Genomic DNA, 23,810 nt, shown 5'->3' with positions numbered 1-23,810 from the left:
TTCATGGTTCCTTACTTTCTTCACTGTGTGATCAACTTTATTTTCCAGATTGTATACTTTGTCTTCGTTATCTGACGTTCTTTCTTCCAAGTGATCTAGTCTGTTGGTTATGCTTTCTATTGAGATTTTTATTTGGTTTATTGTATCCTTCATTTCAAGGATTTCTGACTGTTTTTTTTTTTTCCAGAGTCTCTATCCCTCTCTTGAAGTAATCTTTTGCTACCTGTATTTCCTCTCTTATTTCCTTGTTGGAGTAATCAATTTTTGCCTGTATTTGCTCATTTAGGTCATTCTTTAATTCATTTTAATTATGAACCTTCTAAACTCCTCTGACATTTCACCAACTTGCTGTTCATGGGTTCTGTTGTTGTAGTATCCTGGTTTGTTGGGGGCACTTTCCTCCCTTGTTTTTTCATGTTGTCTATGTGTCTTCCTTTCTTGGGTCCTGGACCTGGGTCCTGTGCAAGTCAGTGAGGGAGATCTGGTCCAGGCCTGAGCTCCCAAGGTAGTCTGCTGGTGGAAAGGGATGGTCCCGTGACAGAAGCTGGGCTCAGGTGGGTGTCTTCTGGTGGGGGGATGGACCAAGGCCTACTGTGATCCTCAGTTTGAGCAGGCCAAGCAGGCTGGTGTGGGTGGCCTGCCCTCCCACAGTAGTCTGAAGGTCAGAAGGGCGAGTTTCTCTAGTCTTAATGCAGAAGTGGCAGGCATATACTGGACTAGGATATAACTCAATGGTAGAGCACTTTTTTAGCATATGTGAGGCCCTGTGTTCAATACCCACCATGAAGAAGAAAGAGAAATGTATCCCTTCTTTTTGGCACCTTTGTCAAAGGTGACTGTAACTATCCAGGTTTGTCTCTGTGTCTTCTATTCCTTTGATGCCAGTACCAAGCTATTTTTGTTATTATAGTTCTATAGTGTAATTTGAGATCAAGTGTTGTGATGCCTCCAACATTTATATTAATCCTCTGGGTCTTTTATTCTTCCAAATAAATTTTAGGACTGTTTTTTTTCTATTTCTTTGAAGAATGCCATTCGTATTTTGATGGGGATTGCATTGACTCTGTATAATAGTTGGTAATAAGACCATTTTTATAATATAAATACTGCTTATCCAAGAACATGGGAGGTCTTTCCATCTTCTAAACTTTTCTTTGATTTCTTTATTCAATGTTCTATAGTTTTCACTGTAGAGCTCTTTTACTACCTTTGTTAGATTTATTCCCAAGGCTTTTGTTTTTTGAGGTTATTGTGTACAGAATAATTTCCCTGATTTCTTTCTCAGCAGATTTAGTAGTACAGGAAATATTGTAGTACAGGAAAGACTAATTTATGAATGTTGATCTTTATATCCTGCTACTTTGCTGACTTTATCAGTTCTAGAAGTCTTATGGCATAATTTTTGGGGGTTCTAAATATAAAATTATGTCATCAACAGAGATAATCTGACATCTTTCCCCCCTCCCCCATTTGTATGCCTTTTCTATTTCCTTCCCTTGCCTGATAGCTCTGGCTAGAGTTTCAAGAACTATAATGAATAGGGGCAGTGAGAGTGATGTCCTTGTCTTATTCCTTATTAAAGAAAAAATACTTTCAGTTTTTCCCCATTCAGCATGATATTGGATTAGAGTTTGTCATAGACAGCTTTTGTAAAGTTGAGGTAAGTTCCTTTTATCCATAGTTTCTTCAGTGTTTTTAATATGAGTGGGTGCTGGATTTTGTCAAAGGCCTTTTCTGCATCTATAGAAATGATTGTGTGTTTTTGTCCATAACTCTGTTTATGTGGTGAATTACATTTATTGATTTGTGTATGTTGAACCAACCTTGCATCCCTAATGAAACCCACTTGATCATGGTCCACTATCTTCTTAATGTGTTTTTTAATGTAGTTTTCTAATATTTTGTTAAGGATTTTTTCATCTATGATATCGAGCTGTAGTTTTCTTTCCTTGATGTGTTTTTGTCTGGTTTTGGTAGCAGGGTTATACTGGCTTCACAGAATATATTTTGTTGTGTTCCCTCAATTTCTATTTCACGGAATAATTTGAAGAATATTGGTATTAATTCTTCTTTAAAAATCTGGTAGAACTCAGCTGAGAATCCATCTAGCCCTAGGCTTTTCTTTTTTGGAAGGCTTTTAGTTACTGTTTCAATCTCATCCCATGATAGTTTAGGTTTTCCATATCTTCCTGATTCAATTTAGGCAAGTCATATGTACCTAGAAATTTGCTAATGTCTTCTAGCTTTCCCAATTTATTGGAGTATATGTTTTTAAAATAGTTTTTAATGATCCTCTTGATTTCAGAAGTGTCTGAGGTAATATCTTCATTTTCATCTCTAATTTTGTTGATTTGGGTCTTCCTTTTATTTTGGTTACTTTGTCAAAGGGTTTATCAATCTTGTTTATCTTTACAAAGAACCAACTCTTTGTTGCATTGATCCTGTGTATTTTTTAATTCTCAACTTCAGCTCTGATCTAAATTTTTTCCTGTCTTGGTGATATGTTTTTTAATGCTTCAGTCTCCCTTTTTTTTCTTGTAATGTAACCAAGTTCAATGTAGTCTTAAAATAAGAGAGACAAAAATATCAACTTGTTCTTTAAAGAATAACAAGAAAATGCCATTGTATTCTTAGAAGTTCAATAGATGTTTTATGTGTGTGTGTGTGTGTGTGTGTATACATATGTATATATGTTAGAGTTGAGGATAAGAGGTATTGAAAAGATAAAAAATAAAAAAACATCTTGCAAGTTTGAGACCAGCCCCAACAACTTTGTGAGACTCTCAGCAACTTAGTGAAAGCCTGCCTCAAAATAAAAATGGGGGTGTAGTTCAGTAACAAAACATCCCTGAATTCAATCCCCAGTACCAAAATAAATAAATACATAAAAATAATATGTGCTGGTAAAATGTGGAGGAAAGGAAACCCTTGAACACTGTTGGAAGGAATGTAAATTAGTTCAGCTATTATAAAAAACTTATGATAGTTCCTCAGAAAACTGAAAGTAGAAGTACCATATGATCCAGAAATCCCACTTCTGAGAATTTACCCTAAAAATTGGGCCTTGCTTGTTGAAGATATTTCTTGTATAGTCAGCTTTTTCACTGCTGTGACTAGAGGATCTGACCAGAACAACTATAGAGGAGGAAAAGTTTATTTGAGTGCTCACAGTTTCAGAGGTACATAGAAGCTGGACTTCATTCTTTGTGACTTAAAGTGAGACAGAATATCATGGAGGAGGAGTGTGGCAGAGGGAAGCAGCTCGTATGATGATCAAGAAGCAGAGACAGAGATTCCACTGGCCAAATACAAATACCCCATAGCCATGGCTTCAATGAACCACTCTCTCCAGCAACACCTCACCTGCCTCCAGTCACCACTCCATTAATCCCATCAGGAATTGATTCACTGATTGGGTTAAAGCTCTTGTGACTCAATCATTCCTCCTCCAAACCTTCTTGCATTATCTCTCATGTGAGCGATCGGGGGATACCTCACATCTAAACCATAACATTCCACTCAGGCTCCCAAAAGCTCACATTCATCTGACAATATAAAATACATATAGTCCATTCTCAAGAGTCCCCCATAGTCTCAACAGTTCTGAAATTGCTCAAAATTCAAGTCCAGGGGCTGGGGCTGTAGCTCAGTGATACAGCGCTTGCCTAGCATGTGTGAGGCCCTGGGTTCAATCCTCAGCACCACATAAAGAGAAATAAATAAAACAAAGGTATTGTGTCCATCTAGAACTAAAAAAAGAAAAGTTCAACTCCAAAGTCTTCTCTGAGGCTCAAGGCAATCTCACATTGTGAACTCCTTTAAATTAAAAGCGATTTACAAGTATCCAACATATAAAGGTACAGAGAAAACATTTCCATTCATAAAATTAGGCACATAGAAAGAAGGCATATAGGACCAGAGCAAGACTGAAATCCAGCTGGGCAAACAAGTCCTGTAGCTCCATGTCTGGCATCTGAGGCACATGGCATCATGATGTTCTCTCCAAAGGGCTTGTGTAGCTCCACCCCTGTGGCCTTGTTGGTTGCAGCCCATGTGGCCTTTCTGTTGGCTTGTCTCTGCTTGATTCCTGCAGCTTTCCTAGGATGATGTCCCAAGTTACTGGCATTTCTTAATACAGGGTGGAGGGGTGGCGGTGGTCTCCATTGCAGCTCCAGCTTCCTCCTGGCATCTCTACACTTTGACTTCTCAGTGGGTGCCTGCAGGGACCTCCACCCTATTGCATTTTTCCTATCTTCCCAGGCCTTCCTTCAAAATTTGGTGGCCTTCATGAACCCCTAACTCCAGCATCCTGAAATCCTGCAGAACCAGCACCATGTAGTTGATGCCAAGATCTGCCACCATCTCGAGCAGTAGCCAAGCCGCTGAGGACTGTGGCTGCAGAAGCCTCTGAGTGTATGAGTGGCTGAGCACATTGAAAAAAAAAAAAAAACTTCTTAGGCCCCCTTGTGCAAGAAGGATTCCCCACCAGTCTCTTCTCAAGGGAATTTTTACTTTTACTCCCTTGAGCTTGAGAAGGATGCTGTCTTACCAGCTCCTGATATGCCCTCAAGCCATCTTTCTTACTGTGTCTAGGCAAAGTCTTTAGCATTTCTTTAGTGGCACTAATGTCTTTTAAAACTACAGCTTCCTTAGCCCCAGTTTTATTCCTGTCTTTCAAGTTCAAGTTTTTGAAATATTTTTATTCTGCTTTCTGTTCCTGAATATCACAATAAACTTGGCTAAAAGGCACCAGCAATATCCATGCCACTACCTGAATGCTCTACTGTCTAGAAATTTCTTCCACCAGATTAAGAAGTCCATCACTTTTAAAATCAACCTCACAGAAAGTCTCAGGACATGGGCAAAATGCAGACACTTCTCAGCCAAAACAACAGAGTGGCTTCCATACCAATTACTGATAGTGTCCTCCTTTTCCTCTAAACGTTCTCAAGCCCTGTCTTTAACATCCATGATCCTTTTGGCATTCTGGTCTTCTGAACTCCCACCAGAATTGGCCATTAATCTCCCTTTACAACAACCTAAAGCATTTCCAGCTTGCACTACTAAACATCTTGAAATTCCTCCCACCAATACCAAAAACTCAAAAAGCTTCTGAACCACATGATCAGGTTAGTCACAGCAATGACCTCACTCCTGGTACCAATTTCTGTTTTAGTCACTTTTTCATTGCTGCCACTAAAATACCCAACCAGAACAAATATAAAGGAGGAAAGGTTTATTTAGGGGCTCTTGGTTTCTGAGGTCTTAGTCCATAGAAGGCTGGCTCCATTTATCAAGGCTTGAGGTAAGGATGAATATCATGGCAGAAGAGTTTGGCAGAAGGAAGCAATTCACATACTGATCAGAAAGCAGAGAGAAAGAGAGAGAGAGAGAGAGAGAGAGAGAGAGAGAGAGAGAGAGAGAGACTCACTCCACTGGCCAGATACAAAATATATACCCTGTAACCATGCCCCCAATGAAGCACTTCCTCCAGCCACATTCTACCTACCTTCAGTTACCACTCAATTAATCCCAACAGGGATCAATTCACTGATCATGTTAAGGCTCATAACGCAATTATTTCTCCTCCAAACCTTCTTTCATTGTCTCACATGTGAACTTTCGGGGGACACCTCACATCTAAACCATAACATACCACTATGCCAAATTTACTATTGACAACAGCCAAATTATGAGGTCAACCTAAATATCCAACAGTGAATGAATGGAAAAAGAAAATCTGGTATATAACACAATTGAATACTATTCAGCCATAAAAAATAGCAAAACTCTCTTATTTGCAACATATTTGGAATTGGAAAACATTATGTAAGTGAAGTAAGCCTGGCACAGAAAGACATATACCACATAATCCCACTCATGTAAAGTCCAGAACAATTGAACTCATAGAAGCATAGTGTTAAAACTCATAGAAGCAATGGTTAAAGAGGCTAAAATTGGGGGGGGGGGGTGTGGAATGGGGAGATAGTGGTCCCAGGGGGCAAAGTCTCAGACGGGAGAAATAAGTTTTGTGATATTTTAAACATTCTATTGTACAGCATGGTGAATATAGTTAATAGAGTATTATATTTTTCAAAATTGCTAAGAGAACAAATTTCAAATGTTCTCATCACAAAAAATGCTAAGTATTTGAAGTGATAGATGTGTTAACTAGCTTAATTTAAATATTCCACATTGTATTCATAAGTCATAAATCACTTTTATCTCATAAATTTATATAATTATAAACTATTGACTTATAAGAATAGGTAAACAAAAATAGTTTTATGCAGCATTATTGTATAATCTCATATTTGTTAAAATATATGTGACAATAGAACTTTGGAAGGAATTTAGAAAATACAAATCAAAATATGAATAGTTATCTTGGCACAATAGAATTATAATTTCTAATTTTTAATATGTATGACTTTAGTTTGTAAATACATATTAAAGAGAGAGTGATTTTTCTTGGTTGCTGTTTTGTTGTATTTTGTTTTTTGCCTTGAGAATCAGATTCTTTTTTTTTTTTTTTTTTAATTTTTTATTGTTGGCTGTTCAAAACATTACATAGTTCTTGATATATCATATTTCACAATTTGATTCAAGTGGGTTATGAGCTCCCATTTTTACCCCATATACAGATTGCAGAATCACGTCAGTTACACATCCATTGATTTACATATTGCCATACTAGTGTCTGTTGTATTCTGCTGTCTTTCCTATCCTCTACTATCCCCCCTCCCCTCCCCTCCCCTCCCCTCCCCTCTTCTCTCTCTGCCCCCTTTACTGACATTCGTTTGTCCCCCTTGTATTATTTTTCCCCTTCCCCTCACTTCCTCTTGTATGTACTTTTGTATACCTCTGAGGGTCTCCTTCCATTTCCATGCATTTTCCCTTCTCTCTCCCTTTCCCTCCCACCTCTCATCCCTGTTTAATGTTAATCTTCTTCTCATGCTCTTCGACCCTACTCTGTTCTTAGCTACTCTCCTTATATCAAAGAAGACATTTGACATTTGTTTTTTAGGGATTGGCTAGCTTCACTTAGCATAATCTGCTCTAATGCCATCCATTTCCCTGTAAATTCTATGATTTTGTCATTTTTTAATGCAGAGTAATACTCCATTGTGTATAAATGCCACATTTTTTTTATCCATTCATCCATTGAAGGGCATCTAGGTTGGTTCCACAGTTTAGCTATTGTGAATTGTGCTGCTATGAACATCGATGTAGCAGTGTCCCTGTAGCATGCTCTTTTTAGGTCTTTAGGGAATAGACCGAGAAGGGGAATAGCTGGGTCAAATGGTGGCTCCATTCCCAGCTTTCCAAGAAATCTCCATACTGCTTTCCAAATTGGCTGCACCAATTTGCAGTCCCACCAGCAATGTACAAGTGTACCCTTTTCCCCACATCCTCGCCAGCACTTGTTGTTGTTTGACTTCATAATGGCTGCCAATCTAACTGGAGTGAGATGGTATCTTAGGGTGGTTTTGATTTGCATTTCTCTGACTGCTAGAGATGGTGAGCATTTTTTCATGTACTTGTTGATTGACTGTATGTCCTCCTCTGAGAAGTGTCTGTTCAGGTCCTTGGCCCATTTGTTGATTGGGTTGTTTGTTCTCTTATTGTCTAATTTTTTGAGCTCTTTGTATACTCTGGATATTAGGGCTCTATCTGAAGTGTGAGGAGTAAAGATTTGTTCCCAGGATGTAGGCTCTCTATTTACCTCTCTTATTGTATCTTTTGCTGAGAAAAAACTTTTTAGTTTGAGTAAGTCCCATTTGTTGATTCTAGTTATTAACTTTTGTGCTATGGGTGTCCTATTGAGGAATTTGGAGCCCGACCCCACCGACTGTAGATCGTAGCCAACTTTTTCTTCTATCAGACGGCGCGTCTCTGATTTGATATCAAGCTCCTTGATCCATTTTGAATTAACTTTTGTGCATGGCGAGAGAAAGGGATTCAGTTTCATTTTGTTGCATATGGATTTCCAGTTTTCCCAGCACCATTTGTTGAAGATGCTATCCTTCCTCCAATGCATGCTTTTAGACCCTTTATCAAATATAAGATAGTTGTAGTTTTGTGGTCTACAAAGAAACTATTAGAGCTAATAAATGAATTCAGCAAAGTGGCAGGATATAAAATCAACACGCATAAATCAAAGGCATTCCTGTATATCAGCGACAAATCCTCTGAAATGGAAATGAGGACAACCACTCCATTCACAATATCTTCAAAAAAAATAAAATACTTGGGAATCAACCTAACAAAAGAGGTGAAAGACTTATACAATGAAAACTACAGAACCCTAAAGAGAGAAATAGAAGAAGATCTTAGAAGATGGAAAAATATACCCTGTTCATGGATAGGCAGAACTAACATCATCAAAATGGCGATATTACCAAAAGTTCTCTATAGGTTTAATGCAATGCCAATCAAAATCCCAACGGCATTTCTTGTAGAAATAGAGAAAGCAATCATGAAATTCATATGGAAAAATAAAAGACCCAGAATAGCAAAAACAATGCTAAGCAGGAAGTGTGAATCAGGCGGTATAGCGATACCAGACTTCAAACTATATTACAGAGCAATAGTAACAAAAACAGCATGGTACTGGTACCAAAACAGGCGGGTGGACCAATGGTACAGAATAGAGGACACAGAAACCAGATTCTTGACTCAAATCCCTAAATGTCAAGGGTGACTCTCACTAATGTGGGCATACCATGTCCCAGGAATTTTTACATGCAGTAGCTGATTGCATTCCCAAAATGTAGGTCCTTTGTGCCCATTTTACAGATGCAAAAACTGAGGCATTAATTACCTTATTTGATGTTCAAATGTCCCCATAATATTCAGAAGGACAGATCATGCACATTTTTCTGTTTGGTGCCACTGTAGACAATTTTAGAAGAAAGTGTTTACCCATCTTCCACAAGTGTGTAGCTTTGTGTATAGCACTTTCATTACCAAACCATAGAGTTCTTGACCTCAACTATAAGAGAAGAGCCATTTCATCTCCCAACCCAATATTAATGTTCTTCTATGATGCAATGGAAGATTGAATATGTGTCATATGATAAGAGTGGAAAATCAAGTTAAATTAGTCTAAGCACTTAACAGAACTCTGTTTTCTAAGATTATAAAGGCCAAGTCCTTTTTCTAAAGAAATACCCCAGCCATGCTTCAGGAGCAGCATATTCTAGTTTCCTATTTCTCATGTATTTGCAGGTAGAGTGGCCTCATAGCTAACATGTCTTCAAAGGAGAAGGTGAAAATTGCTTTTGTGTTGCTCTTTGCTTCCTTGTATGTGGTCTCTGTCAGGGAAAAATGGGTTGGTTTTGTTTTTTTAAATTATTCACACACAGACTGATAAATATTTCACATCTATTTTGATAAGATTGTTACTTATAAAAGTGGCATACTGGTGTGATTCTAGAGAAACATTACGGTTTAGATATGAGACGTTTGCCTAAAGTTTATGTGTGAGACATTGCAAGAATGGTTCCAGATAAAATGATTAGATTATGAGAAGTGCAATCTAATCAGTGTATTAATCCACTTGCATGGATTAACTGGGCAGTAACTGTAGGCAGGTAGGATGTGTCTGGAAGACGTAGGTCACTGAGGGTGTGCCTTTGGGATTTATATTTTGTCCTTGGTGAGTGGAATTCTCTCTCTTCTGATGGTTGGGTTCTGAGCAGCTTTCCTCTCCCATGCTCTTCCACCATGATATTCTACTCACCTCAGGCCCAGAGTAGTAGATTCAGCCACTGTGGACTAAATCTCTGAAATCAGGGACCAAAATAAACTTTTCCTCCTCTAAATTGTTCTTGTCAGATATTTTGGTCACAGCAACATAAAACTGACTACAACAAGAAGCATATGGAATTTTCCATTTCTTGAGGTCACACTACAGACCGTGTACCTTGAAACACTGCCTTAGAAGGATTCTCCCAGAAACAAATTTTGAGACCCAAACTCAAATGTGTTTTAGTCAACTCAGGCTGCTGTAACAGACTATAATAGATTAGATGACAACAGGAATTTATTTCTCAATTCTGGAGACTGGGAACTCCACAATTAAGGTTCAGGTAGACTCAGGTTCCGGTGAGGATGCATTACCTGGACCCTTGGACATCTAGCTTCTGGCTGTGTCTTCACATAGCACAGAGGACAGGGGAGCTCTCTCCAGGGCCTCTTTTATAAGGGTACAATCCTACTCATGAAGGCACAGCCCTCTCGACCTATCACTAATCAAAGGCTCCACCTCTTAATTCCATTGCACTTGGGGATTAGGTTTCAATATAAGAATCTGGAGGGTCAGGGAGATGGCACATGCCTGTAATCCCATCAGCTTGGAAGGCAGAGGCAGTAGGATTTCAAGTTCAAAGCCAGCTTTAGCAACTTAGTGAGACCCTCAGCAATTTAGTGAGACCCTGAATCTAAATAAAATACAAAAAAGGGCTGGGGATGTGGCTCAGTGGTTAAGTGCCCCTGGGTTCAACCCCTGGTAGAAGAAGAGGAAGAGGAAGAGGAGGAGGAGGAGGAGGAGGAAGAAGAAGAAGAAGAAGAAGAAGAAGAAGAAGAAGAAGAAGAAGAAGAAGAAGAATTATTTATTATTATTATTACTATTATTATTTGGAGGAACAAAAACATTTGGTCCACAACAAAGTGAAAGCAGTTTGCTTGGCAGGTGATCTTGGGAAACACCAGCAGGGGATTGAGGCAGTTAGGCTGGGAAAGAAATAAACCAATTCAGGTGTACTAGCAATAAAGCTTGTTGCCGCCTAGCATCTGATTGTGTCACTCCGAATTCAGAATCTGATGTACTCTGGACATAGCAAAGGGCTGGTGACTACCAGACCAGGCTGAGGGTCAGCCATCTCTCTCTCTCTCTTTTGCTGGACTCCCTCCTTATCTCTTAGTTTGACTTCCCTCAGAAGTAGACCTTGAGACTAGGAGAGCCCAGATAGTTTATATGGAAGTGATAACAGAAAGTACTTGTGGGAAGGGGTAAAGTAAAATAGACAGGAGCAGCAGTCGATAGGGTGTATTGAGCCCACCTGAGCCCTCTGGAGGATTTATTCATCAAACCACTATCAGTCCCTTTTGGTGAGGTGCAGTTAGACTGCCATAATGAGGCCCTGGAAAATCAAAAGGAACTCAGTAGCATCTGGGGACTCCCCTGTTCCCAGAGAAGATGATTTGTACCTTTGGGAAAGCACAGTGAGGCACAATTGGTGTGCACATCCTTCTACGTCACAGGGGTGCTGCTGTGCATTGTGCTTGCAGGGAAGGCTTGGTGCCCCATCAGGACACAGACCTGTGTCCAGAGACCTTTAAACAAAGTCCAGAAAGTTTGGAAAAGAAAATCTTCCTTGTCCACATTGCCTCTTCTTCCTACACAAAATAGAGATGGGAACCAGGCCATACCCACCCTGTCATCCCCTGTTGGTCTCCTTTGGTAAACTTGGGCTATTGAATTCTTAAATTCAGAATGGTGGCCCTTGTGAGTGGCACCTACTTCACCCTAACAATGTTCCCTGCTTCTCTACAATGTGTAATCAAAGACTCTGAGACCCAACCCTGAGCCTTGGGGATCATCCAGGTTGTTCATTGATAGGTGTGGCTTTCTGAACCAAATACTGTTATTTAACCACCAGTACTGATGAGAGAGAGAGAGAGAGAGAGAGAGAGAGAGAGAGAGAGAATGGCCAATTTAAGGCTCTTTTTATAACGGAGGGGAGGAGAAAAGACAGATTTAAAAATTTATTAACATCTAATCCTGTTAAGATTTTCTCCGACATATGCCAGCGCAACAGCACATTCAAAATGTGTACTAATTACCCCTGTTGTATCCTGTGTGTACGCTTTATACACAGCCCCTGACCTTTTCGTTAATAACTTTGCATTCTATTCATTGACCTGAAACAAATTGAATTCAGTGGCACTCACTCAAGAATTGAATTACATAGTCTTCTTAATTGGTCTCTTATTTAAATGTGAGAAAGTAACAGCTTGCCACCTGTAATGTTTCCAACAAAGTAAAATTGGAATTTACATATATTTTTCCCAAGCTAGGTGATCATTTTCAAGGTTTACCTATGAAAATATCATTCTGGTATTATTTCCATTTAAAAAAAAAAAACTCTGAATTTTTTGTTGTTGTCCTGAGCAATGCCCTGAAAACATACTCATTAAGGGAGTTTCCTGCAAGTCAGGTGGGCTAGGAAGGCTTTTCTGGGAAGAGGCCCTCAGAGTAGGTGACACTCCATCTGTGTCTCCAACAGTTACAGTGCCTTACCCTCCCCAGCTCTTTGGATTTGGCATTATGTGATTTAATATACCTCTGGCTGACAAAATAGGGAGCATTAGGACAGGAATACGTTAAGCATGCAAAGATATTTTCCGCTGCATTTGTTAGTTTTAAGTCCTTGAGCCGCATTGTCTGTTGGCTGGAGGGGGGCAGAAATCTAATTTCAGGAGTTTAGTGATGTTCTCCTATCGACAGTTTCACAGGCAATAGATACTGCGGTAACATTGTTCTTTATACCGTTCACTCATCTCTTTCCTTGGAGGATTCTTGCAAGCGATCAAAGAGATAGGAGCCGCTGGAAATTTTTGGCTTTGCTTTCTAATTCCAGTGTGAAATTAATTGTCCCAACTGCAAAGAACTACTTACTCCTTTACTCACTATATTTAACTTAAAAATGCAAATGTTATTAGTGGTCTGATCACTGATAAGGGTGTCTTTGTGCCCGGCTTTAACCTCTATTAGTGAGGATTATGAGGACGTAGCCACATTGGCATTTTCTAAGTGTCACTGTGACAGCACTTGCTGCACAAATGCCTAGCTGTCACCGTGAGTTTTATCACTCGGTTTTTCCCTCCGAATGTAGACTAATAAGCCCAGAAATTACAATTGCCTCCCTGCCGAATCTGTGATAGGCGGAAATAATGATATCAGTGCCCTGCTAATCTTCTTGCCTCCGCGCTTGGCACTGTCCTATTGAGTCACCTGTCACACTCCGCTTTGATGAGGCGAATTCAATCTCCCTGCTGTAATGACAATGGGGCCATTTTAATGTTTGGAAATGATTATGTGGAAGCTTCACGGTGCTCTGTCTTGGCAAGCCAGCCAAGGCGCTGTGCACGCCAGGAGAGCAGGCTCTGGCTGCCGGGCAGGCAGTGGAGATGCTGTGTTATTAGGAAACAGACGTGGAAGTCGGCCTCATTGTGAGCCTTCTATGGTGGCCTTGCAGAAGGGAAGGATGGGGAGGGGAAGAGGTGGGATCACTCTTGCAGAAGCACGGTCATTGGCTAATCTCTTCATTCTCTGCACACATTTGCCTCTTGAAGGATTTCCCAGAACATCTGTGTTGTTCAAGGAGGCATGGGTGGCTGGAGCTTATAAATAATTACTGTGACACTACCAACATCATTTGCTGGGGCTGCAGGCACCACAGTGGTATATGGATTGTAGATTTCTTCTCCTGGACATGAACCAAATCTGATTACTCTTACTCCAGACTTACTCTTGCCTTGTTCTTTGAGAGCAAATACTGCTGCAGAACCAAAAATAAATAAATAAATAAAATTTAAAAAAAATACCAGGTGTGGATGAAGATCTCAAGCAACCAGAACCCAAAGTCAGTATTGACTTTTAAAATCACTTTGGAAAACTAGCAATCTCTCCTAAAGCCAGATACATACAAGCCCAGCAATTTGGCTTCAAGGCAGTTATCCAAGAGAGATGCAAGTATGTGTTTGACAAAAGACATGAACTAGAATGTCCATAGCAGCATCCTTCATGGAAGTGCCTAAAACAAAATCCATCCAAATGCCCACCGATAGTAGAATGGATAAATGATTGGAAATTGGTTTACATTGGGATACTACACAGCCATCAGAATGAATGAACTACATCTACATATATGATTCTCATGAACCTGTTGTTGAACAAAAGAAACAAAGGTAAAAATGTGCATACAGAAAGAATTACCATTTATGAAAATTCAGAGGTAGGTAAAGTTCTGGTGGAAAAAGCTGAGATTGTGGTTATGCTTGGTGGACAGGAAGAAGACACATGAGGAAGTTCCTGGGGCTGATAGGGCTCTTGCCCTTGGTTACGAGTTGCTGGTTACAGTGTTGTATTTCATTTCAGGAAATTCAGTATCTTTGTACTCTTCTTTATATACATCATATTTTAACAAAGGTTAAAATTATATTTCAAATTATATTTGATTAAACATCTTTAAGGTAATGTATGAAGCATCCATGCTTTCTCCCAGTCTCAATAGTAAAGGGGACTATAGACAGAAAAACCACTTTGTAGCTGGACCTCATCAATAACCCACTCTATTTAGAAGGGACTTGAGGGGTATGGGCTACTATTGAGGAATAACTATATTCCTCTCTCAAGAATAGTCACTGAGGGGGTGGTGGTATAACTCAATGGTAGAGTACTTGCCTAGCAGTTATGAAGCCCTGGGTTCAATCCCCAGCACTAAAAATAAAAATAATAAAAGTTGATCACTGAAAACTAGAGGGAGGAAGAGCTGAGCCATCTGAATCTTAGCATTCATAGCATCTGGCCAATGTGGTCCCCAATAGAATTGCTTGTTTGTTGTTGAGAGAACCAAGAAGGTGTTAGAAGCCACTGAAAGCAGGCTTGGTGGAATGCTGTGCTCTTCAGGAGTGCATCAAGTACCACTGTCCGTAAGAGTGAAGAATCAGGTGCCCCAGGGTTGCTTACCAAACTCTTACAAATGTTTATAATTTTTTCCTGCTTTAAAACATAGCTTTTCTGATGTATTTGTCAAATAAAGACTTGTGAATGAAAGTGTTCCCCTTTGGATCTAGATCTACTACTTGTAAGTAGCTTCCCTATTTGAACAATAAAGCTCAGGGAAAGAATTGTTTTATCCTGGGTAATCACATCCCAGAGGAATAGCAGCTCACGAAACATATAACCCACAGCCTCTGATCCTTGTAGAAGGGCAACTCCCAAGCTCCCTGTTAACATGAAAAAAAGTATGCAGAAACCAGCCATAATTTGGTAGGCAGAGTCACATGCAATGGGACTCCGCTCTGTAATGTAAATTGCTTGGCTTGTTTCCAAAGCAAAATGGAGATGCCCCTGGCCGATTAAAAAGTCTTCAGACTTACTCTCTACCTTCATCTGTTCCTTGTAGCAGTTTGTTTTGTTCATCTTATCTGTCCAGACATGAAATTCATTGAAGTTGGTGTTTACTGGTTTATAGTTACAATAAAAGTCAACAGCATACACATTTTAATCTTATCTCACAAGACCCTTGCAGATTCTTGGTCTTCCTTAAAATGATGCTAGAACAGCGTTTATGTTTTTAATAATACCAGTAACAAAGAATCCACCCAAGTCTAAATTATGTCTGAGTAAATAGGGTTTTCTCCACCATCCGCTAGCAATACAATCTTGGAAAACTTCTTTAACCTCTCTGAATTTTCATTTCCTCATCTGTATAGTAGGGATAAGAAAAGTACCTGTCCCAAAGACTTATTAGGAGGACAAAATGAAATATTGGACACACTCAGTACCTGGTGGCTCCTGGAATGATGGCAACGATGATTATTTCCCTGAGTCAAACTCATCAATATGATTCCATTGCCTAGAAAGCAAACTTGTATATCACAGCTAAAGCCTTTCCTGACCCCAGCCCCATCTGCTACACAACTCTGATAACTAACGGATTGGCCCTCTCCCCATTTTCTAAATCTGCTCTGTCTCTTCTTTCTCTCTACCCCTTTTTCATAAGCATCTGTGATAGAATTTTCTCCTTTCCCTCCATCTATTTATTCCAGTTGAGAGCCGCTATTTCTTCAAGGTGCTCTTTCCTTCCTAAACCCTTTGCTTCCTTGGGTGGGTATCCAGAGGCAGATACACAGCAGGACTTCATGAGTCTTAGTTTGGAGGCAGAGCAGGGGACACTTGTTTACCTTCAGTTTATTTAAATCCATTACACTAGTCTCCTTGTGCACAAAAATAGTCACCCATAAAGATGGCCAGGATTATATTTAAATTTCAAAAAATTTCAGGAAGAATGTTTCAGGTTGTTATTGTTTGGATATGAGGTGTCCCCTAAAAGCTCCTGTGTTAATGCAAGAATGTTTGGAGGTGAAATGATTATATTATGAGAGTTGTGACCTCATCAGTCCATCCTAGTTTCAATCGACTGAGTGGTAACTGTAGGCATGCGGGGCATGGCTGGAGGAGGTGGGTCTTGATGGTAAGCCCTGGAAGGTCCCTTTCCTGTGAATACTTCCCTCTTTCTCTCTGTTTCCTCCTGCCATAATGGAGCAGTGTTCCTCTGCCACACCTTCTACCATAATGTTTTGCCTCACCTTTGGCCTAGAGCAATAGAGTTGGCCAACCATTGACTGAACCTCTGAAATCATGAGCCAAAATAAACTTTTTTCCCTCTAAGTTGCTCTTGTGAGGTATTTTGCTCACAGTGATGGAAAAATTAATACGCAGGGTCTTTAGTCCAACTTATCATGGTCTGGTTGTTGTGTTTGGCTTGACAATAGAAAACAAATGGAAAATTGAAAAGAAAAAGCCCTAGTTTTTTAAAAAATTTTTATTTTATTTATTCTAATTTGTTTTATATGACAGCAGAATGCAATTCAGTTCATATTACACAAATAGAGCACATTTTTTCATGTCTCTGGTTGAACACAAAGTAGAGTCACACCATTCGTGTTTTCATACACGTATTTGGGGTAATGATGTCCATCTCGTTCCACCATCTTTCCTACCCCCATTCCCCCTTCCTCCCCTTTGCCCTATCTAAAGTTCATCTATTCTTCCCATGCTCCACAAGCTCTAGTTGTTTTTTTTTTTTTTAATTGACTATCTGGAATTTGTTTTATGGACAAACTAGATTTAGCCGTATTGGGGGGCTTAGATCCCTGAAGGAAACAAAACACCAAATTTGGCTAAGTTCAAAGAGCTTTGGTTTAAACAAGACACTAAGAAAATGTCATTCAGAACTAATTAGAACAAATTTAAAAAATACAGTTTAGAGTTCTAAAGATACTACATATTAAAGTAGAAGGGTGGCGGAAATTATGAGCTTAGAAAATAATAGTTTCAGTGCTGTTTGTTTAGAATAACCACATTTAAATTAAGCTGTCAGGCCCTGTATTTGTATATGGACATCTATAATGTATATTACGGCATAGAAAAGTTCTTAAATGGTCTCCAAACCATTAAGAGTGATTATAGGGGGAAGAGGAAAGAAGGGGAATTAGTTATAAGAACTCACATTTTACTGTTTATATTTCTGTATTATTTGAACTTTTGACAATGAAAACTTGTCTATAGTTAAGAAAAAATATATCAGAACAATTAAAAAAAGATTTACACACAAAAGAGAGAAAGAAAGTAAATATATTACGTATATTAGGAAGAAAGGAGGTAAAACAAACAAGGATGCTCTGCATGGGAATGCAAATTTTCAGATACCATTAAAACCATCAAAACAGAAGAAACAAGGTTTGTCAAAGATGATTACATTCGAGTTCTCACCATGCAAAATTTGATTTGGTTGGAGGGAGAGAGGACAACAGTGCAGAGTCAATTCTGAAGGAGAAAGGGAGTCTCCTACTACGTCTGAATTAAAACTTTCCAGTCTTCTAGACACACAGAAACCTTTGTAGAAAACAGCTATAGTGGGCATAAAGAATGTCAACTGTGCTCTTTAAAATGTGTATGCTTCTGGGCTGGGGTTGTGGCTCAGTGATAGAGCAGTTGCCTCACATATGTGAAGCACTGGGTTTGATTCTCAGCACCACATACAAATAAATGAATAAAATAAAGGTCTGTCAACAATTTAAAAATATTTTTTTAAAAAGTCTATGCTTCTGAAATGAATAATGTAGATAGGTTGTCTCTAACATAAACAGAAGTTTATTCCAGGTGAATATGTGTTGCAGCATACTGATGGATGCATCCTAGTTTGGGGTTTGTAAATTTATCCAAAAGGAAGTTCTTTAGAATATAGGAAGAAAATATGGCTCTCGAGACAAACTGCAAATAGGCACCAAAGTTTCAACATTCAAGTCTTCGCAGACTGGAGACTGCCATAAGCCAATCAGCATGATCCAATTAGTAGGTTTCTTTAAACAGAGAGTCTATGAACTTTCTATTCATTAAAAGAAGTTCACAAGTGATCTATGAATATTAGAATAGAAATTGCAGGTATCTGAGAAGGCAAGCAAGTTCACTTATACTCTGTTCAAAAACTAGAGAAGACTTCTTTTAAGTCTTACCTTGCACATCATATGAGAATCTCGTATAATAACAATATGCAGGTTATCATGGATCATGTGATCAAGGATTCTGTCACCAACCAAATACAAGCCTATTTTTGGAGGTAGTGATTTGATCTCCCTCTTCATATTTACAGAGATGTGGGAGCAGTCAAGAGGGCTCCTGGAGAAAGGTTTTCAGGGTGCTTAGTAGGTCCTTACTGCAGAATAGGTTTGGCACATGCCCTCAAAAGTTAATGACCCTACTAATGTGTTATCAGCACATGATGTCTTGCCTTCTGACCTTCTTTATATGCTCAGGATACTCAGAGTTTAAGCAGAGGAGATGGTGAGAAGTTGTTCAGCAGATAAATAAATACTCAGCACAATTTTTCTATTATTTGGACACAATTATTAGTTTGATATATGTTGGTATGTCTATTTTAAATGTTCCATAGTTTATTTTAAAATCTTAAGAAATCTTAAAAGGAAATATTCTTTTGTTCCTTTTCAGAGTAATTTTTCAAACACAGATGAATAGCTTATTAAACAAGGACAATATTCTAAGAACAACAGCTGTCCTAGGGCAGGTTCTCCAGAAGCCAACCTTAGACTAGAACTCCTAAACTAATGCCTTGATAAGGAAGTATTCTCAGGGAAGAAAGGGAGGATAAAGGAGAAGTTAGGAAGGAAAGGAAAGCAAGCCAAGAAAGAGTGTGGCTGGAGACAAAATGCCTGCAAAAGAATAGCATGAGCCTGATCTTGCAGGAGAAGTCTGGGATGAGGGTTACATGTCACAGGGTTACATGTACCTGAGACAAAGCTTCAGAACATTTCACATCCAGGGGAGACCCACAACAGAAAAGTTTAAAAGTATCTGAGAGGAACTTTGTATTGTGCAGAGGGGAGTAAGGGGAGGAGAGGAGGTATGGGGATTGGAAGGACGGTGGAATGAGATGAACATTATTACCCTATATCCATATATGATTACACTATTGATGTGACTCTGCACCATGTACAGTCAGAGGAAGGAGAAGTTGAGCTCCATTTGTGTACAATGTGTCCAAATGCATTCTACTGTCATATATAACTAATTAGAACAAATTAAAATATTTTAAAAATTAAAAAAAAAACTTTGTAAGTATCTGAGAGGATATAGGCAAAGTACTAGCTGCATTTTCTAGTAGTAGGAACATTTAAAGGGCACATGACATGGAGAGAGATGAAGCAAATTTGTTTAAAAGTAAAAGAAAGTGTGGAGGGGGGTAAAATAAAATATATATTTTTTAAAATCAGAACAAAAGTTCAAACCAGCACAAGGTCCTGGCAGACTATAAAACTCATTATAGAGAATGGTAACCAGCCTTCAAGATGGCCCCAAAAGATTCTCCCCTCCTGGTATTCATGACTTTGAGTAGTCTGCTCCCACACCAGGTAATGGCTGGTCTGTGTGGCCAATAGACTATGGAAGAAGTGATTGTAGGTCACTTCTGCTAGGTTAGGTTCAGAAAGGCATTGGCATTTGCCTCTCTTGGATCATTTGATCTACAGGAAGCTGGCTGCCATATTGAAGATCTGTGGAAAGATCAGAAAGCCCTGTGGAAAGACAAGATACTAAGGCCTCCAGTCAACAGCCATGTGAGTGAGCTGTTGGAAGCAGATCATGGAGTTCCCATTAAGCCTTAAGGTAACTGCAACTGCTGTCAATATCTTAACTGCAATATAAGAGAGGCCCTGTTTCAGAACCACCCAATTAAGCCACTCTCAATTTCATGGCCCTCAGAAATTATGTGATATAAAAAAATATTTCCTGTTTTAAGCTGCTAATTTGGAGAGTAATTTGTTATGCAGCATTAGACAACTAATTTAAAAATCATGCATTCAAAGCATGATTTTGTATGGATATTGGTGGTACCAAATGCTGTGAGTCAACTACATCTGAACGTTAAAGTGAGAAGGAAGTCCAGAATCAGCTCAGGGTGAAAATGAAGGGGTTACCATAGATGGTAATGTCAACAGTGAAGCAAACCTCAAGGAATTTTGGTATTTCCCAAACAGTTGAATAGATTATATACCCCAAAAGAGGTCAGAACATATTCTAGGTGGTTAAAGGACTAAAAGGAAATGTAAAGCAGGAACTATCTTAGGAATATTTTCATAATAAATGATTACAATGAAACTTTCCCACTTGACAAGGTAACTTCAATTATCTGCAAACTCATTTTTAGAGAACATTATTTGTTGTCTATTCAACAATTATCCCCAACTCTCTTTTCCATTTGGCAGAGCCAAGCTCCTACTTTAGAAAATTATAATGAGAGATATTTACTTTCCCAGCCCTCCTGACCAACAGGATCTAAGGGGCAGCTGCAAAAGAGATTTTTGGAAAGGTCGTGAAAAGGAGAGACACATAGCATGCAATCCCTCTTCCTGACACCATTGGAGCTTATGTGATGATGTGTTGCTTGGATTGCAGCAGCCATCTTGCTCCCACAAGGAGAAAGCCAAAATGTTCACAAGATAACTGACTTGGGACCCTGAAGTTGCTAAGCAGCTGAATTAGTGAACCTGAGAAAAACCTACTTCTAGACTTGATGTCTGTGAGAACACTAAGCTCCATATATTTTAATTGTATATTCAGTCACTTGCCATCAAATGAATTGGTTGCTATATGAAAAGTCATTCCATAATTATAACTTAAAGGAAAAACAAGCATTAGGGCTGGAGTATAACTCTGGGGTAGAGTGCTTGCCTAGGATGTGCAAAATCAGGATTTGATCCTCAGTACTACAAGGAGGAGGAAAAGGGGGAGAAGGGGGAGAGGAAGAGGGATATAAAGAAGAAGGAGAAGGAGGAAAAGAAAGGAAGGAAAGAAAGAAGGAGGGAAAGAAGGAAGAAAGGAAGGATGGAAGAAGGATAGGAGTAAGAAGGCAGGCAGGCAAGCATTTATTTTGCTCATAAATCTGGTGATAAGCTGGGTGGTACTTGCTTGGGTTTCTCATATGGTTGCAGTCAGATGGTAGCTGTGGCTTGGGTCATCTAAAGGTGTTTTCTTTCAAATGCCTGGCACCTGGGCTGAGAAAACTCAAAGATGGCAGAACGTAGGGCAGGGCTCCTCAATTCATTCATTCACTCTATCTATCTATCTATCTATCTATCTATCTATCTATCTATCTACCTACCTACCTACCTATCTATCTGCCTCAGGAAAATCAAGTCAGACTTCCATGGCAGCTAAAGGCTTCCAGATAGAATGTTCCAAGAGAACGATAAGGTCTATTCTAAGCCAGTCATGCAGGTCACACAGTGTCACTGTCATCCCATTGTATTTGTCATGTAGTCACAAAGGTGGGTCCTTAACTCAAGGGGGATTAACTCCTCTTGATGGAAAGAATTTCAAATAAATTTTGGATACATTTTTAAATCACCAAAAGCAACCTAACTGGTACATTTGGGTTCTACTGACAACTCAAGTAAATACAGTATTTTTGTTTATCCCGCCATATAATGAAGCCTCACATCATCCTTATTGGGAAATCTAGTCTTGTCATCAGAACTTTTATAAAATCTTTCATTCCCTGAGAAAATCCTCTGAGGTCCAAGATGGTCCAAGATGGTTCATTCCAGTTAGCAGAAGGGCTTCCCAGACAGTGACCTAAAGGAAGCAAAGCTGTCCCTGTAATATCAAGGTGATTCACTGAAAAGGGAGAATATTAGAATAACTAATGAGGACTTCTTTGACCACTCCCGCGACGTGGCGGCCATCCACTGTGGACACATCTTCCACCTTCAGTGGTGAGTGACGTTGGTGTACAGGCCCACACTCGGCCTGGTACTGCTTCGGGGCCATAGAGTGTTGGACCTTCAGGCAACCCATACTTGAAGCCCAGATGGGTGGTAAGGACCTCAATAGACTGAGCTCCTCAGGAGCTTCCAGACCTGGGCTGAAGTGGCCTAATTCAGCGGTTTGAGACAGCACCAAGTCGGACTTGCCCACAATGCCGAATCCAGGTTGGCAAAAGAACCATTATCAATAAGGTCTTCTTTGACTTTGCCCAGGAGGACGAGAGTGTCTTGGATGCAGAATTCTTAAAGAATGAACTGGACAATATCAGAGCCCGGCTTTCCCAGAAAGAAAGAGAGAAACAGGACAGCCAGCTTATTATCGACACTCTGCAAGACACTCTGGAAGAGCACAACACCACTGTGGAATCTCTGCAAAAGGCCTTAGGCAAGGCTGAGATGCTATGCTCTATACTCAAAAAGCAGATGAAGTTCTTAGAGCAGCAACAAGATGAGACAGAACAAGCACGGGAGGAAGCCTGCAGACTTAGGAGCAAGATGAAGACCATGGAGCAGATTGAGATCCTACTCCAGAGTCAGTGGCCTGAGGTGGAGGAGATGATTCGAGACATGGGTATGGGACAATCAGCGGTGGAGCAACTGGCTGTGTATTGTGTGTCGCTCAAGAAAGAGTATGAGAATCTAAAAAAGACATGGACTGCCTCGGGGGAGTTGGCTGACAAGCTGAGAAAGGACTTGGTCTCCTCCAAAAGCAAGTTGCAGACAGTCTACTCTGAATTGGATCAGGCCAAGTGGGAGCTGAGAGTGGCCCAAAAGGACTTACAGAATGCTGACAAGGAAATCACGAGCCTGAAAAAGAAGCTTAATGATGTTGTAGGAAACCTTGAACCTTCCACCAGTGGCCAGTGAGACTGTCAACTGCCTGGTTTTAGAGAGCCCAGCTCCTGTGGAGATGCTGAACCTGAAGCTCCACCGGCCATCATTCGGTGATGATGTTGACCTCGATGCTTCCTTCAATGTGGATACCCCACAAGCCCAGCCCTCCAACTCCCAGCATGGCCACTCCAAGAGGCTATGCCTTGAGAAGGCACACTCTCCTGTTCAGGACATTCTCAAGAAGATGCCCAGAGGTCCCAAGCAGAAGTCCCAGCTCTCTTTGGGTGGCTAGCACTGTGCAAGAGAGCCAGATGAGGACCTGGCTGGTGCCTTCCCTGTCTTTATCCGGAATGCTGTTCTGGGTCAGAAACAGCCAAAGAGGGCCATAAGCAGAGTCCTGTCGCAGCACAGATGTGATAAGAACAGGTTTTGATGGCCTTGGAGGCCAGACAAAATTCATACAGCCTACTAACACAGCCATGATTCACCCACTGCCTGTTAAACCCAAGACGAAGGCTAAGAAGAGAGTGAGGGTGAGGACTATAAACCCTTCCTTCCTCCCAGGCCAAGTTGCCATTCCTGTGGCAATGAGAACAGTGAATCTGAGCAGTGGCCAGACACATGCCTCCAACTAGAAGACTGGTCAGCAGTGTTTGGAGGGATGGTCCCTCTTCCAGGATGAGCCCTGAGGGCAAGGGCAGAAAAGCAGATGAATGGTAGAGTGACAGAGATTGTGCACTTCCTTTGTTCACCTTGCCCTGTTCTGCAACGTAGAGCTGACACTACCAGCTTACTGTTTCCATCAGCAAGGGCCTGCTCTTGGTTGCAGCCTCTTGTTT

The 23,810-nt window shown here is 40.1% G+C and overlaps 1 pseudogene; it reads left to right on the top strand.

The window, feature by feature from the left end:
- Positions 1–23,606, top strand: part of LOC114107710 (E3 ubiquitin-protein ligase TRAIP-like) — a 41,129-nt pseudogene extending 17,523 nt beyond the window's left edge.
- The last annotated feature ends 204 nt before the right edge of the window (positions 23,607–23,810 follow it).

The sequence above is a fragment of the Marmota flaviventris genome, chromosome 2 (assembly GCF_047511675.1).
Source record: "Marmota flaviventris isolate mMarFla1 chromosome 2, mMarFla1.hap1, whole genome shotgun sequence".
Taxonomy (NCBI): Eukaryota; Metazoa; Chordata; class Mammalia; order Rodentia; family Sciuridae; genus Marmota; species Marmota flaviventris.
Note: the sequence above shows the minus strand (reverse complement) of the source record. Positions and strands in the feature narration are given on the sequence as shown.